Below are 15,958 nucleotides of genomic sequence, written 5' to 3'. Positions count from 1 at the left end.
GCCTTGTTTCAACTAAATGGCGATGACGACGTTCAGCTGCACCATTATGTTGAGGTGTGTGAGGAGGAGTTTGCAAGTGAGTGATTCCCTGTTTGTAAAGAGGCTGTTTGTAACAAAGTAAGCCCTGTTTCAACTAAATGGCAATGACGACGTTCAGCCGCACCATTATGTTGTTGAAAATATTTTTTAAGAGCAACATACTCTCCCCCCATCAGAATATATAGTTTGAATTTTGGAGTTAAAGGTGTTTTCTACAAGCTTTTGAAAGATTGGAAAAATTTCGATAACCTGAGATTTGGTTTTTAATGGATACAACCAGATATATTTTGTGAAGTGATCAACAAAAATAATATAATATCGAAATTCATCCAAAGAAATTTCTGGTGCAGGTCCCCATAAATCAGTATAAACAAGTTCTAATGGTTTGCTACTAACCAAAGAAGATACTCCAAAAGGTAACCTATGACTTTTATTACAACGATAAGGATCATAGACACTATCCTTAATAACAGTCACAGGAATATTAAGTTTAGACAAAACAAAATGAAGAATTTTCGAACTTGGATGTCCAAGCCGTTGATGCCACGACACAGAAGATAACCGAACATGATGACTTTCAAAAGAACCCACACTGCGAAGCTTATAAAAAGACTGATCAAGTTTGCCTTTGTACAGGATCTCCCCCGTGAACTGATCCTTAATAAAATAAAAATGAGAGAAAAATTCAATGGAAACTTGGTTAGAATCACAGAACTGAGGAACAGAAATAAGATTAGATTTTGCTTTGGGCACATATAAGACATTTTGAAGAAGACACTTTTTCGATGGTAAGGACACAATACCAGAACCAGTTCGAGTTATGGACAAACCTGACCCATCAGTTAACTGTAGCTCATCTGGTCCATCATATGCCGAATGAAGAGATAAGTTATTCAAGTCATTAGTGACATGATGCGATGCTGCAGAATCAAGCAACCATGGCTGGGAATTCTGGGACTGCACACTTGTAGCATTAGCTTGAGCTTTTCTAGCAATATTTGCAAAGTATTGTTTGGCTTTAAAACAGTCTTTAACAACATGCCCAAACCGATCGCAAAACTGACATTGAACAGTAGAATGGGATCTAGAGAACTGAGACTGCGTCTTAACATCTAAAACACGTTCACCAGAGGAATTTCCACCAGACTGACGATAAAAATTGCCCTGTGAATTAGATCCCCTTCCAGCAGCAGTCTTGCGAATATTATTAGCAGTAACAAGAAGAACATCATAATTTGAATTAACCTGCTTCAAATACATCTCATAAGCTAATAACTTATCTTGTAGTTCTTCAAAACTAACGATTGTGTCTCTGGCATGAATTGCCGCTGCGATTGCACAGAATTCAGATCCGACACCACCAAGAACCTGAACAACAAGATCTACATCATTCATTGGACTCCCGCACAACGATAGCTCATCTGCAATACTCTTAATCGTTGTTAAATATTCAGAAACAGAACGAGATTCTCTCTTTGTTCTAGCAAGTTTCTCTCGCAGAGATAAAACTCTGGTGGTAGACGTATTGGCATAGGACATTTGTTGCTTTCTCCATGCATCAGCAGACGTATCAGAATCTGCAATATCATTCATGATCGAAAAAGAAAGGGAGGCTCGAATAGCAGCAAGAATCAATTGATCTTGACACTCCCAAAATTCATAATCTGCATTTGAAATCTGTACACCTCCCTTATCAGCAACAGTAGCAGAAGGTACAGGTACCGTACCTAGGATATATTTCATCAAGCTATGTCCTTTCAACAGTGGTACAATTTGAGCCCTCCAAGTTGGATAATTCGTAGTAGTGAGTTTTAGAGGCAGCTGTGCACCATTAATTGTTACAAGAGAACGCCTAGAAGAATGAACAACAGTGCCGCTACCTGAAGCCATATCAAAGTAAAGAGGAAAGAGATTGAAAGAAAATCAGAGATTGGATCGGAAAAAGCCTTTTAAGCTTTGTGCTCTGATACCATATACAGAAGACTATAGAAAAGAAGAGATGATCGTATTGTCATTAGTATGCTGTTTAAATACAAGAAGAGTCCTATACTAAATAGTATATGGTTACAAAATAAGTTACAACAGAAATTATCTATCCATAACAACCTAAACAAACTTTATCAATATCTGTTAACTCTTATCTCCAATAAAAGCTACTTTAACAACTCTCGTAGCAATGAGATGAAACAAGTAGAAAGGAAAAAAAAAAAAAAGAGGGGTTCTATGAGCTTCTCTGAAAGGAATTTTTTCAGAAAATCTAAAAAGCAAGCTTCTCAACCCCTAGTTTTTCCACTTTAGATAGTTCAAAAATGGTTTCTTCGGGACAGGTATCCACTTTACATACATAGCAACTGGCCACGACATGGCTGCAATTGCAATGCTGACACCCCATTGCCCCCAATTCAGCCTCTCTGTACCTGCGAATCTCTTCAGAAATTCTACCATCACTACTTGAACAATGACAATTGCCCCTATGATGCCCAAAAACAATTTGTTCCTGTGTATCTCCATAAAGATGTTCTGCTTCTTGAGCTCTCTTGCATTGAATTTAGTAAAAATTTGGCAAAGAACAAATGTATTGAACATCATGGTGTCCTTTACCTTGTCATTCACACTGAAGATTTCTTTGCCTTTGAACTGTATGGTCAGCAGGATAGCTATGTGATAGATGGACTGGGCTGATATATTTCTCCACATAATGTTGGTTATAAGAGGCTTCCGATTCACTGGACGCTTCATAAGCTTCTTCGAGGGTTGCCCTATGGTGAGAGCCAGAGCAGCCAATGTACCAATGATCAGCTTCACCCACAAAACTTGTAGTGCTGCAAATGGGATTTCTCCTGATGAGATGGCTGCTGCAGTTTTGATGGTAAGAGGTTCCCGAGCTGAAATTGCTGTCACAAAGTCGATCACCACTGAAGTAATGCTCGCTGTGAGATGGAACTGAGCATATATCTGGATGTGGTCAAACATGGTTCTCCCCCATTTTAAAACATCGACAACAGAAACAAAATCATCATCCAATATGACTATGTCTGAGCTCTCTTTGGCTGCATCAGTGGACTGAAGCCCCACAGAGATCCCTATATCAGCTTCCCTCAGAGCTGTCGCATCCACCGTGTAATTACCAATAACAGCCACTACATGACCTTTTTGTTTAAGACATCTTACCATTAGAAGAATGTCCACAGGAGAGGCACTTGCCATAACTCGAATTTTTTCAACCTTTTCCATTCTTTCCTCTTGCGTATAATTCTGAAATTCTACACCACCTACTACTTCACTCTCTGTCTTCTGGTCAGGGTTGAGTATGCCGCATTCAGTTGCTATAGCTTTTGCAATTAAAGCATCCTCTCTTGTGACCATTTTGATGTTCACTCCAGCATATTGAAAATCTTCTACAGCTTTTCTAACCCTAGGTCGACAAACATCCTTTACACCAACAAACCCTAAAAATGTCAAGCAGTCATCTTCTAGTACTTGGTGGGATATTCCATCTTGATAAACATCTCTGGAAGTTTTCTCATGTGCGAAAGCAATGCATTGAAATCCATCAGTTGCCATCTTTTGAGCTATTTGATTCAGTTTCTCCCTTGTGTCATAATCAATGGCTTTGACAATCCCTGTGGTGTCATAATATTTTGAACACATGACTAGTATAGCCTCCGGTGTTCCTTTCCAATGGACATGAATTGTATTATCATTTTTCTTCTTCATCAAAAACCCACTGCGTGTCTTCACTGAATCAAACGCTTTAACGTATAGAATGCTGCAGCTTTCTTGCAGTTCCCTAGTATTCATGCCCATCTCTTGTATGGCCCAATAAATGATTGCCTTTTCAACTGGAGTCCAAATGAATGAGGAAACCTCTGAAGGGGGTTGAGTTGTGTGCAGACCAACGGCTTGGTGGAGGAGTTCAATCATGTTTGAGGGAACCCGTGAGGAAGCAGTTGGTTCGATAAATCCTTGCCCTAACCAAAACTTAGTTACTGTCATCCGATTCAATATTGTGCAGATGGTGGTGGTTGAGGCAATTGCCTCAACGGCTGAATGTTTTCTCACGATAGCCTTATTCTTTGTCATACTCTTCATGGAATAAGCAAGAGTGATTACAACAGCCAGTGGTAAGCCCTCTGCAACTGCTCCTGCTGCAATAGCAACTACAGCAGCTAGGATCCTCACCATCTCACAGACAGCATCACAGAATTTTGTCTCCCCTCGAACATATCCATTTGGTTTTTTCCCCATAAAGTACTGAACTGACCAAAACACAAAAACGAATAAAGCGACTACCAGTCCAACTTTACTGGTAATTGAGGTTATTCTGCGAAGCTTGGCTTGCACGGGTGTTGTTTCCTGTAAAGTTTTGCATTTTGTTCTGATCATCCGACCCCATGCTGTGTTCATCCCAACTGATGTGACAAGCATTTGAGCATAACCATCAACTACCATAGAGCCTGAATGCAGAAATGGCTTCTGATGAGTAACCTCTTCAAGGTCAGAGTTCCTCCGTAGGCTTGATTCAACTGATAATGGATGGCCTTGTAAGAATAACCCATCAGCAGGAATTTTGTTCCCACGTCTTAGGCAAACAACATCACCTACAACAATCTGATCAGCTGGGATCTGCTGCCTCCATCCATTCCTGATGACACCCACCTCAATACTGCACTTGATTTGCGATAATTTGTTGAATTGTCTGTTTGGCCAGAAGTTACTGACAGAAGATGCAATTATGACTAAAGAAAGGGCCAGAAAAATGCTGCCTCCATCAATCCATCCTTTTGAAAGGCCGTGGTTTGCAATGCCAAACCCAAGAGAAATGACACCACACACAACCACGAGTATGATCATGGGATCTTTGATGGCCTTTAACACAAAGTGAATTAAGCTCTTTGCAGGTGGCGTTTCATACGTGTTTGTACCAAAATTCCTTCGTCGGTCGATGCAATCATCATAAACACCTTTGATTCCCTTCTTCACATCACTTTTCAATGCTACAGCAATACCATTAACCCCTCCAAAGCTTGTAAGTTGATCAAAATTTTTCTCCTCTGTTAGCTTGGAGAGACTCGTTGGATCAATATCTGAGGGGTTGCCACGGGTAATGGAAGTTAGAACCAAATTCTCGTGGAGCTGTGTAGACATGCGATTCAAGCAATTGAAATAGCTGAAAATTGGCTTTTCAGGAACAGGTATGTGCTTGACAGCCCAACCAATTGGCCAAGAAAGCGCTGCCACTCCAATGCATAGACCCCATTGACCCCAGTTCAACCTCTCTGTATCTGCAAATTTCCTCAGAAACTCCACCATCAGTACCTGAAGGACAATGGTTATGCCAATGATCCCTAAGAATAGCTTGTTCTTATGTATTCCCTTGAAGACATTCTTCTTCTCGAGCTTCCTTGCATTAAATTCATTAAACACCTGACAGAGGACAAAAATGTTGAAGATCAAGGTGTCATTTACCTTCTCAGTCACACCAAAGATGCCTTCTCCCCTGAATTGTAGTGTCAAGAGGACAGTTATCTGATACAAAGCTTGAGCTAATAGGTTCCTCCACATAATGTTGGTGATTAGCGGCTCAATTCTACCAACAGGTGGTTTATCCATGAGCTCTTTGGTGGGTTGTTCTGTAGCTAGAGCCAGAGCACCTAGTGTATCCATTATCAAATTCACCCACAGAAGCTGGACTGCTGTCAATGGGACTTCACCTGCAGAAACTGCTGACACAAAATTGATCACGAGTGCAGCAACATTGACAGTGAGCTGGAACTGAATAAATTTCTGTATATTGTTGTAGACACATCTTCCCCATCTCAAAACTGTAGCCATAGAGGCAAAATTATCATCCAAAATGACAATATCTGAGCTTTCCTTGGCAACTTCAGTTCCCTGAATCTCCATAGAAAGTCCAATATCTGCTTCTTTCAGTGCTGGTGCATCATTAGTTCCATCACCAGTTACTGCCACTACATGGCCTTTTTGTTTGAGGCACTGCACCATGAGAAGTTTGTCAAAGGGGGAAGACCTTGCCATCACACATATTTTATCAACTTTCTCCATTCTTTCCTCAGGTGTGTAGTTGCGAAACTCTTCTCCTTCAACCACAGCTCCACTGAACATGTCCTGACCAGGCTTTAGTATCCCACACTCAATAGCTATAGCTCTTGCAGTGAAGACATTGTCACCTGTGATCATTTTGATGTTCACTCCAGCATGTTGACAATCATCAACGGCTTTCTTTACCCCTGGTCGACATGGGTCCTTGATACCCACAAGTCCTAATAGGGTCAAGCCAGTTTCTTTGAGCTTCTTCTCTTCTTTTCCATCCTGATGCCGCTCTTCTGATATATGTGTATGTGCAATTGCAATGCAGCGAAGGCTATCAGCGGCCATACCTTGAATAATTTGCTTGAAGACATTTCTTTGGTGATCATCCAAATCTTTCATTATTCCAGAAGCATCATAGTAACTTGAGCACATTGCTAAGATCATCTCTGCAGCTCCCTTCCAGTGAACATGAATTGTATTGTCCAGCTTCTTCCTCACCAAAACCCCACTCCTTTTTTTATGCGAGTTGAAGGCTTCAACATGGAGGACGACGAAACTGTGCTTCTGTTCTTCCATATCCATTTTTAAATCCATACTGGCCCAAGAAAGAATTGCTTTTTCTGTAGGACTACCTGAGAACTCGAACTCGGATTCTGTATTTGCTCTGTAGGCCCTTCCAGTTGTATTGAGGGCAACTCCTTGTTTGACCAGTTCAATAACATACGGGGAAATTGAAGAAGTGTTGCTCTGTTCCGTTGGTTCTTGTCCAAGAAAAAACTTTGTTACCTTCATGAGGTTCATTGTAAGAGTGCCTGTTTTGTCAGTACAGATTGTGGTAGCAGAGCCCATGGTCTCACATGCGGAGAGCTTTCTCACCATTGCTTGATCAGCCATCATTCTTTTCATAGAGTAGGCTAGAGTAAGTGTTACAGCCAATGGCAGACCTTCTGGGATTGCAACTACGACGATTGTGACTGCAGCTGCTACGATTCCCACTACAGCATTCACAATATCATCAGCCTTTGTCCTGCTGCCATTGAACTCCCTGTTTCCATTCTCATCTTGTGTATTCCCAGTGAAGTAGCGAACCAACAAGACTAGAAGAACAAGGAAAGCAACAGCCAGACCAACCTTTCCAATTGATGAGGTGAGTTTATTAAGCCTTGCTTGCAATGGTGTCTGTTCATCTGTGTCCCGACTAATATGGCTCATCATTTCTCCCCACGTGGTATTCATGCCTACTGATGTAATAAGCATGCTTCCATAGCCATCAGCGACCTTGGTGCCAGAGACTAAGAATGGATTTTGGTCGTGATTAATTTCAACATGGTCACTCTCCCCTGTCATGCTGGATTCATCAATTTGCAAGGAATGCCCATCTATGAACAAACCATCCGCAGGGACTTGATCTCCAATCTTTAGACAAACAACGTCTCCAACAACAAGTTCAAAAATTGAAACCTGTTGCCGCCGCCCACTTCTCATGACATCAATCTGAATATTGTTACTGATTTTGGACAGTTTATCAAACTGTCTATTTTGCCTGTAGTTGCTTACTGCAGAGACAGCAATAACAAGAAAGACGGCAACAAATATGCTGCCTCCATCGTACCAACCTTCCTTCAGACCATGCTCTTTGATTCCAAAGCCAAGAGAAAGAGCTGCACAGCCTAAAAGAATTGCTATAGTGATATCCTTAAAAGCTTCTATCACAAAATGGAAAAAATTCTTGGTCGGTGGTTTCTTATACGTGTTGGACCCAAAAGCTTCTTGACGACGAGCAATGTCGTCAACATCGCCATGGATTCCACCTTCTAAGTGAGTTTCCGCAGCAGAAGCTACACCAGCAACGCCACCCAATTGTCGAAGTTGCTTGTAATTTTTTTCTTTTACGAGCTGCACGAGGGTTGTTTGATTGATTGTGAAGGTGCTGTTATCTGGCCTAACATTAACTGCAATGAAAGATGGAGAACGGGAAATTTTGTTTGATATTGGGATCTTTGTAAGAGAATTAATGGCTCTGGCGCAGTAGATGGTAGCGACGGCCAAGTGCCATCTTTTTTTATTGGGCTGGCTAATTGTAGAGGGCACATCAAGTAAGTACTCAATGCTCGTTTCCAAAACTATGGACATGTTTGTTCTTTTCTTTTTTATGGGGCAAGTTCGTTTCTTATAGGCTGTAAGAAACTAAACGGATCAAAAAAAATGGAATAAAAAAAAAAAAAAAAAAGAGAGAATTGAAGGTTTTCCTTTTTTGTGTGTTTTGTAAAGAGAGCTAATTAGATTATTGACAAAATCACAGGCTTCCAATGAAATTCGAGAAACGGGTCCCGCTCTCTTTATACGAAGATTGGGACACGGTCGCGAGTCTCCTGGAAAGTAGCTCGAAAAGCATAAGAAAGTAAGTTTGAGTTTAATCAATTAATTATTTTTTGTTTAAAATAAAAAAAATCCGCCAAGTAGAACCTTAAGTATGAGACTTGAATTTTCCTTTTCCTTTCTTATGATTGAAAATGTGCTGTTTCCAATTATGCCAAAGCAATGAGAAGATTCAAAATTTTTTCTTCTTTTTATTTTTAAATTTAATAAATTTTAGAATATAATTAATATTTTTTTGGTGTTGTATTACACTTAAATATACTTTATACATCAAAGGCAAATAAATATATAGGTTTTTTTATATAAAATATGTATTATATTGACATGTTAAATATGTTTTTTTTAAATTAAGTTATGTATATAATTGACAAAATCAAAAAAAATATATATATAGTCCAAAATATATATGGATTTTTATGGTAATCCACCTTTTTCTTTATCAACTGCGTAAAGGAATTAATTATAATCATCATGTCAAACATATAAGAAACTTGGAACATTTGAAAAAAATCTTTAAATAATTGCGGCTTAACAGATTAAGTTCAGCATTGCAATATTCATTTTTTTTTTTTTTTTTGAATGTAATTCTCAAATCCTATACACATAAAAGACAAACAGAAAGGAAATATTGTAATACTATTAATTATATATATATATATATATATATATATATATATATATTATTGTTTTTTTATTCTTTTATATTGTAATCAGATGGTACTGCATGAATTTAATTTCATTTATTGTGTATAATCGATAGTCTAATTAATATATATACCTTAGCCGGTGGGAATGTTGAGATGAAGGGGAAAGAAAAGAAAAGAAAACCTAATTAGATAGGCTGCCAAAGCCATATCTGTCAACAATCAATATGAAAGCAAGACTGAAGCCTGGCACAGTCAAGTTCAGAACCTTGATATTGATAGAAAGACATGAATAATATGGGCACAAAAGGAAAATGTTTGGACCATTCAGCGACATGGAAAGACATGAATAATATGGGCACAAAAAGAATCTCCTCCAGTGCTTTGATTTTTTTTTTTTTTTCCAGCTTAATTATTTTAATAAAACAATAATTATTTAATAATTTTTCAATTTCATTAATAATTGTGTAAACAATGGAACGAATATTCGATCACTAGTTTATGAATGACGACACATGAAAAATATGACGTGTTGATTACCTGGGGATGGTCGAAATTAGGCAAATGAAGATGCTAGGAGTATTTAAATGAGGTATACAAAACCACAAGAAATGGAACATATTGCTTTATCGCGGTGGAATTGCATTTTCACGGAAAAAGGAACAAAGCTGAAAGAACAATGAACATGTGGCACATAGGTCCGTCCAACCTCTCCATTTAGTGTCTTTGTCAATCGTGCTTCTTCTTACTTTTTCTTTTTACACTTACCTACCACTTTCCTCAATTTAATTATATCATTTCTCAATTTAATTTTGATTTGTAATTAATATTTCTAATTTTGTTCAAAAAAAGTACATTACTTCCAGTATATATATATCGATCTTGAGACAATATTCTACATCAATATATAATGCGGTAGCATTTTCAATATCAAATATATTTCTTCTTTTTATAGTTTAATTCTCTCTATTTATTTTTATTTGTAATTTGAGATTCATATATGGTGATTTGTAAATAATTAAATCCCTTAACGCAGACAAAGTCAAGGAAAACCTATGGAACTATTGCAATATTGTACTTTGGACATATATTAGTTCCGAATGAATTCTCTTTAAGAAAAAAAAAAAAAAAGAAAAATCTTTTGTTTAAATTAAAGAGCATTAACTAATATTTCAAAACTTATATTATCACTTTTCTTTTTTTTTTTTTTCTCTTCATTTTAGTGGAAGATTAATGAAAAAAGAATAATTGAAATTTAAACAATTAAGTGAAATAAAAGGTAAGTTAGTCAAATTAAAAAATCTTTTAGTATAATTTAGATGACTTAATTACTTGATTGATTTGATAAAGGTGAACAGAGGGAGCAATAAAATACTTCTTAATTTGATAAAATTATTATTTTTTATCTCATTTAATTACTTCAATTTCAATAGTTAATTTACTGCTAAAATGAAAAGGGAGAAAGAGGGAAGTAATAAGATGGGTTTTAAGAAATTAAATGATATTTAGTATGATAAGGATAAATTAGAAAAAATTAATTAATACTTACTAGTTAATCTTCTCAAAACACAAACAGTTTTAAATAAAGCTATTTCTCAATAGCCATAAATAAAAATATATGAGAGAGTATTTATTTGTTGATTGTCATAGGGTACAAGCCTTTAATATTTATTTGATAATATAAAAGAAAAAAAAAATTCAAATTTCTTAGTATCTGAAAAAGTGTTCCTAATTTCATTTCCCAAAGTCATTACTTTACATATGAAATCTAATTCTACATAACAATATTTTATTAAAACAGAAGTTCAAAGTTTGGATATGAGCAATCAGACTTAAAATTCTGCAAAATAATATATTAGTAAAATTAAAAAAATTTACTTACACCAGATTTATAAAAGCAAAATATTTGATAACGAAAATTGAAGCAAATAAGAATACACACATAGGAGAAAAAAAGGATATGAAATAATAATTAAGAATTAATCCTATCTGTTCCACTTGACATAGCTGAAAATCGGCTTCTCTGGGACAGGACTACACTCGACAACCCAAACAATTGGCCAGGAAAGAGCAGCTACTCCAATGCATAAACCCCATTGACCCCAACTCAACCTTTCCGTATCTGCAAATTTCTTCAGAAACTCCACCATTAGAACTTGAAGGACAATTGTTATCCCAATAATTGCCAAGAATAACTTATTTTTATGTATTTTCTTGAATACATTCTTCTTCTCCAGGTTTCTTGCATTGAATTCATTAAACACTTGGCCAAGGACAAAAGTATTGAATATCAAAGTGTCGTTTACCTTCTCTGTCACACCAAAAATGGCTTCTCCTTTGAACTGCAGTGTCAGGAGGATAGAAATCTGATACAAAGCTTGAGCCAATATGTTCCTCCACATAATATTGGTGATAAGAGGTTCAGTCCGACCAACAGGTTTTTTTAACATAAGTTCCTTGGCGGGTTGTTCTGTAGCAAGAGCCAATGCACCAAGCGTGTCCATTATCAAATTCACCCACAATAGCTGAACTTCTGTCAATGGAACTTCGCCTGCAGAAACTGCTGCAACAAAATTGATCACAAGTGCAGCAACATTGACAGTGAGCTGGAACTGAATAAATTTTTGTATGTTGTTGTAGACACATCTTCCCCATCTCAAAACTGGAGCCGCAGATGCAAAATTGTCATCCAAAATGACAATGTCTGAGCTTTCCTTGGCAACTTCAGTTCCTTGAATCCCCATAGAAAGTCCAATATCTGCGTCTTTCAATGCTGGTGCATCATTAGTTCCATCACCAGTGACTGCCACTACGTGCCCTTTTTGTTTGAGGCACTGCAGCATAAGAAGTTTATCAAAGGGGGAAGATCTTGCCATCACACATATTTGATCAACTTTTTTCATTCTTTCCTCAGGTGTATAGTTGCGAAATTCTTCTCCTTCTACTATAGCTCCGCTGAGTGTATCCTGACCAGGCTGAAGTATCCCACACTCGATGGCTATGGCCCTTGCAGTGAAGATATTGTCACCTGTGATCATTTTGATGTTCACTCCAGCATGTTGGCAATCTTCCACAGCTTTCTTCACACCTGGTCGACATGGGTTTTTGATACCCACAAGTCCCAATAAGGTCAAGCTGTTTTCTTTTGAGCTTCTTCTCCTCTTTTCCATCTTCATATTGTTCTTCTGATATTTCTTTATGTGCAAAAGCAATGCAACGAAGGCTGTTGGCTGCCATATCTTGAATAATTTTCTTGAATGTGTTCCTTTCATTGTCATCCAACTCTTTTATTATTCCAGAAGCATCATAATAACTTGAGCACATTGCTAATATCATCTCTGCAGCTCCCTTCCAATGAACATGAATTGATTTGTCTGTTTTCTTCATTATCAGTACACCACTTCTTTTCTTTATTGAATTGAAAGCTTCAACATGAAGAATAGTACAACTCTGCTTCATATCCTCTATATCCATTTCCATTTCCAGGACAGCCCAAGAGAGAATTGCTTTTTCAGTAGGACTACCCGAGAACTCGAATGCTGATTCTTGATTTGCTCTATAGACACTACCAGTAGTATTGAAAGCAACTCCCTGTTTGATCAATTCAAGTACATTCGAAGAAATTGAAGAAGAAATCCTCTGTTCCCCCGGAATCTGGCCTAGCCAAAACTTTGTTTCCTTCATCAGGTTCATCGTAAGAGTACCTGTTTTATCAGTGCAAATTGTGGTGGCACAGCCCATAGTTTCACATGCAGAAAGCTTTCTCACCATTGCTTGATCTGCCATCATTCTCTTCATTGAATAAGCTAGAGTGAGTGTGACAGCCAATGGTAAACCTTCAGGGATTGCAACAACAACTATAGTAACAGCTGCAGCTACAATTCCCACCACGGCATTCACTATATCATCAGCCTTTGTCCTGCGGCCATTGAATTCCCTATTTCCATTCTCATCCTGTGTATTTCCGGTGAAATAGCGAACCAACAGGACGAAAAGAACAAGGAAAGCAACAGCCAGACGGACCTTGCCTATTGATGAGGTAAGCTTATTAAGTCTAGCCTGCAAAGGCGTTTCCTCGCTTGTGTCGCGGCTGATATGACTCATCATTTCTCCCCATGTCGTGTTCGTCCCAACTGATGTAACAAGCATTCTACCGTAGCCATCATCAACTTTGGTACCAGAGAACAAGAATGGATTTTGATCTCCATTAACTTCAACGTGGTAACTCTCCCCTGTCATACTGGACTCATCTATTTGCAAGGAATGTCCATCTATGAACAATCCATCAGCAGGGACTTGATCTCCAATCTTTAGACAAATGACATCTCCGACAACAAGTTCAAAAATTGAAACCTGTTGCCGCCGACAGTTTCTGACAACATCAATCTGAATATTGTTGCTGACTTTGGAGAACTTATCAAACTGTCTATTTTGCCTATAATTGCTTACAGCAGAGACAGCAATGACGAGAAAGACAGCAACAAATATGCTGCCTCCATCATACCAACCTTCCTTAAGGCCATGTTCTTTGATTCCGAATCCAAGAGAAAGAGTTGCACAGCCTAAAAGAATTACTATAGTAAGATCCTTAAAAGATTCGACGACAAAGTAGAAGAAGCTCTTTGTTGGCGGTCGCTTATACGTGTTGAAACCAAATGCTTCATGTCGGTAAGCAATGTCCTGAGCACTTCCATTGATGCCTGCATCAATGTTTGTTTGAACAGAAGATGCAATACGAGAAACTCCTCCAAAATTTTCTAACTGTTGAAGATTTTTCTCTTTTACAAGATTAGTTAGGCTTGACTGATGAATACTGAAGGAGCCGTTGTCAGGATTAACGTCGAGTGAAATAAAAGATGGAGATGGTGAAATTTTATTAATTTTTTCCTTGGGTTTAGGTTTTTGGGCTAAAGAATGTATGGTTCTTGAACAGAAGATGGTAGCAAAAGCTAAATGCCATCTTTTATTGGATTTGCTTTGGGTGTCAGAGAAACCAAGTAAACAGTCAATACAGATGTTTGGATTGAGAAGGGCAGTCATATTTAACTAGGCAAGTTAATTTGTAACAAGGCAACAGATAACTGAGAACAAATAATTAAAGAAAGAACAGGTTATTCTATATTTATGGGAATTGACGAGTACCTAAATATGCAGAGAGGTTATGCTATATTTCCTCAGACAAATCACTGAAATTTTCTGAATGTGGGATGAGATTCAGGTTGCAAAGGTTCTATATATAACTTTGATCCCGTTTATTTTTTAAGTAGTAGGAAAAACCAAAAGCACGACTCTTGGCTTGTGGAACGAAATTGCCGCAATGCCTTGCAGCATATATTCTTTCATTTGTTTAGGGGAAAGCCCCAAGTCTTGGCAATTCCTTTTTTTTTTTTTTTTTTGGCAAACACAATAGTAAGTATCATTAGCAATTCTACGAGTACCACGATTATTATTATTAACGATGATCGAAGGTTAAAAAGTTTTTATGTCAATTATTATTCTAACACAATTGATCCATAAACTAAAAAGAAAATCATTATATATATATATAAAGTAGAATCATTGAATTTTATTGGGTGTTTGACATGGCACTTCCTTTGAAGAGAGAGAATTCATAAAATTTGAGTATTTGTATTTAACTAATTTGAGAAAAAATTGTAAGTTTTTGAAGAAAAATTTCGTTTTTCATTAAAATTTCTCCCTCTAATTTATAGTTTTTATGAGAGAGTTTTAAATACAATGACTTTTGATTCTTTTTCTTATTATTTTTTTATGAGTTTGTTGAGCATTGCATCATTTCAAGTATTTCATGATGTATATATTGAAGTTAATATGATGATCTTCGAATAACATATATAAATTGACTGAGAAAGTGCTAAACATTAGTCAGTTTATTGGAATCTCCAAATTAGAAATTTAGGTATTTCAAATGAGTTTCTTGACATTTTTTTCAGTTATTTGATTACCTCTTGTATGATTGTTCTCAAACATTGATCAATCCTGTAAGTAGAAAAATTCATTATATATTTTGTACTTATTATGTCAATTTTTGTATTCAAAATAACCACGTTGATCTTCAAATATCAAATGTGCTCTTTCTCTTCTAAATGATGATATGTTTATAAATTGGCCTAAAAAAATATTTTATAAAACCAAAAGTCAAAACAAATAATATATTATGGACAAAAAAATATATTACTAAATATATATCATATATGAAAAAAATTATTACTCAAGGGGAATAAATGTTCTCACTAATTTTTCCATCAGTATTTCGTGTTTATAAAGTAATATACTTTTTCTATTGATTTTTGGTCACGTGTAAATACTATATTACCATTCTTTTTCCTTTCAAATTTATTACATGAATAATTCACTATTAGTTAGGATAAAAATTTTCAATTCAAATAGTACATTTAAATCATACAATCTATACATCCTATTATTTTAATTCTTAACAATTTATTTAATGCACATATTTTATATCTCAAAAATAAATACATCAAGTCGTGGTGCAAAAGTGGAAACCGCTAGTCTATAAATAAAATTAGGGAAAATTATTATTTAATCCTTCAAATTTTACATAATTATCTAAGTAATCTCGGACCGTTAATGTAATATATAACTAGGGAGATGCTACAGTTATGACACAATAAGGACAAGGTAATAACGCGGTTTTCTGTTTGTTATTGCGTCGGCCTGATGATGGTAGTTGTGATTTAGAGTGGCCCAGTATATGACGTTCAGTGATAGAGATATTTTTTTTTCTGCTTTAAAAGTAACCTTAACTCTCCTTTGACTAACCCTTACCGGCGGGATTTACAGCTGACCAAGTTTTTATTGGG

General features: G+C 36.7%; 2 pseudogenes; both read right to left on the bottom strand.

Moving 5' to 3' along the window:
• Nucleotides 1–2,319: 2,319 nt before the first annotated feature.
• LOC149495115 (putative calcium-transporting ATPase 13, plasma membrane-type pseudogene) lies at nucleotides 2,320–8,320 on the bottom strand (annotated as a pseudogene).
• Nucleotides 8,321–11,101: 2,781 nt separating this feature from the next.
• Nucleotides 11,102–14,303, bottom strand: LOC149495114 (putative calcium-transporting ATPase 13, plasma membrane-type pseudogene; annotated as a pseudogene).
• Between the last annotated feature and the right edge of the window lie 1,655 nt (nucleotides 14,304–15,958).

Source organism: Jatropha curcas, chromosome 7 (genome assembly GCF_041381405.1).
Source record: "Jatropha curcas cultivar XTBG-Jc1 chromosome 7, XTBG_Jcur_1.0, whole genome shotgun sequence".
Lineage (NCBI taxonomy): Eukaryota > Viridiplantae > Streptophyta > Magnoliopsida > Malpighiales > Euphorbiaceae > Jatropha > Jatropha curcas.
This window is presented reverse-complemented; position numbering and strand designations above follow the sequence as displayed.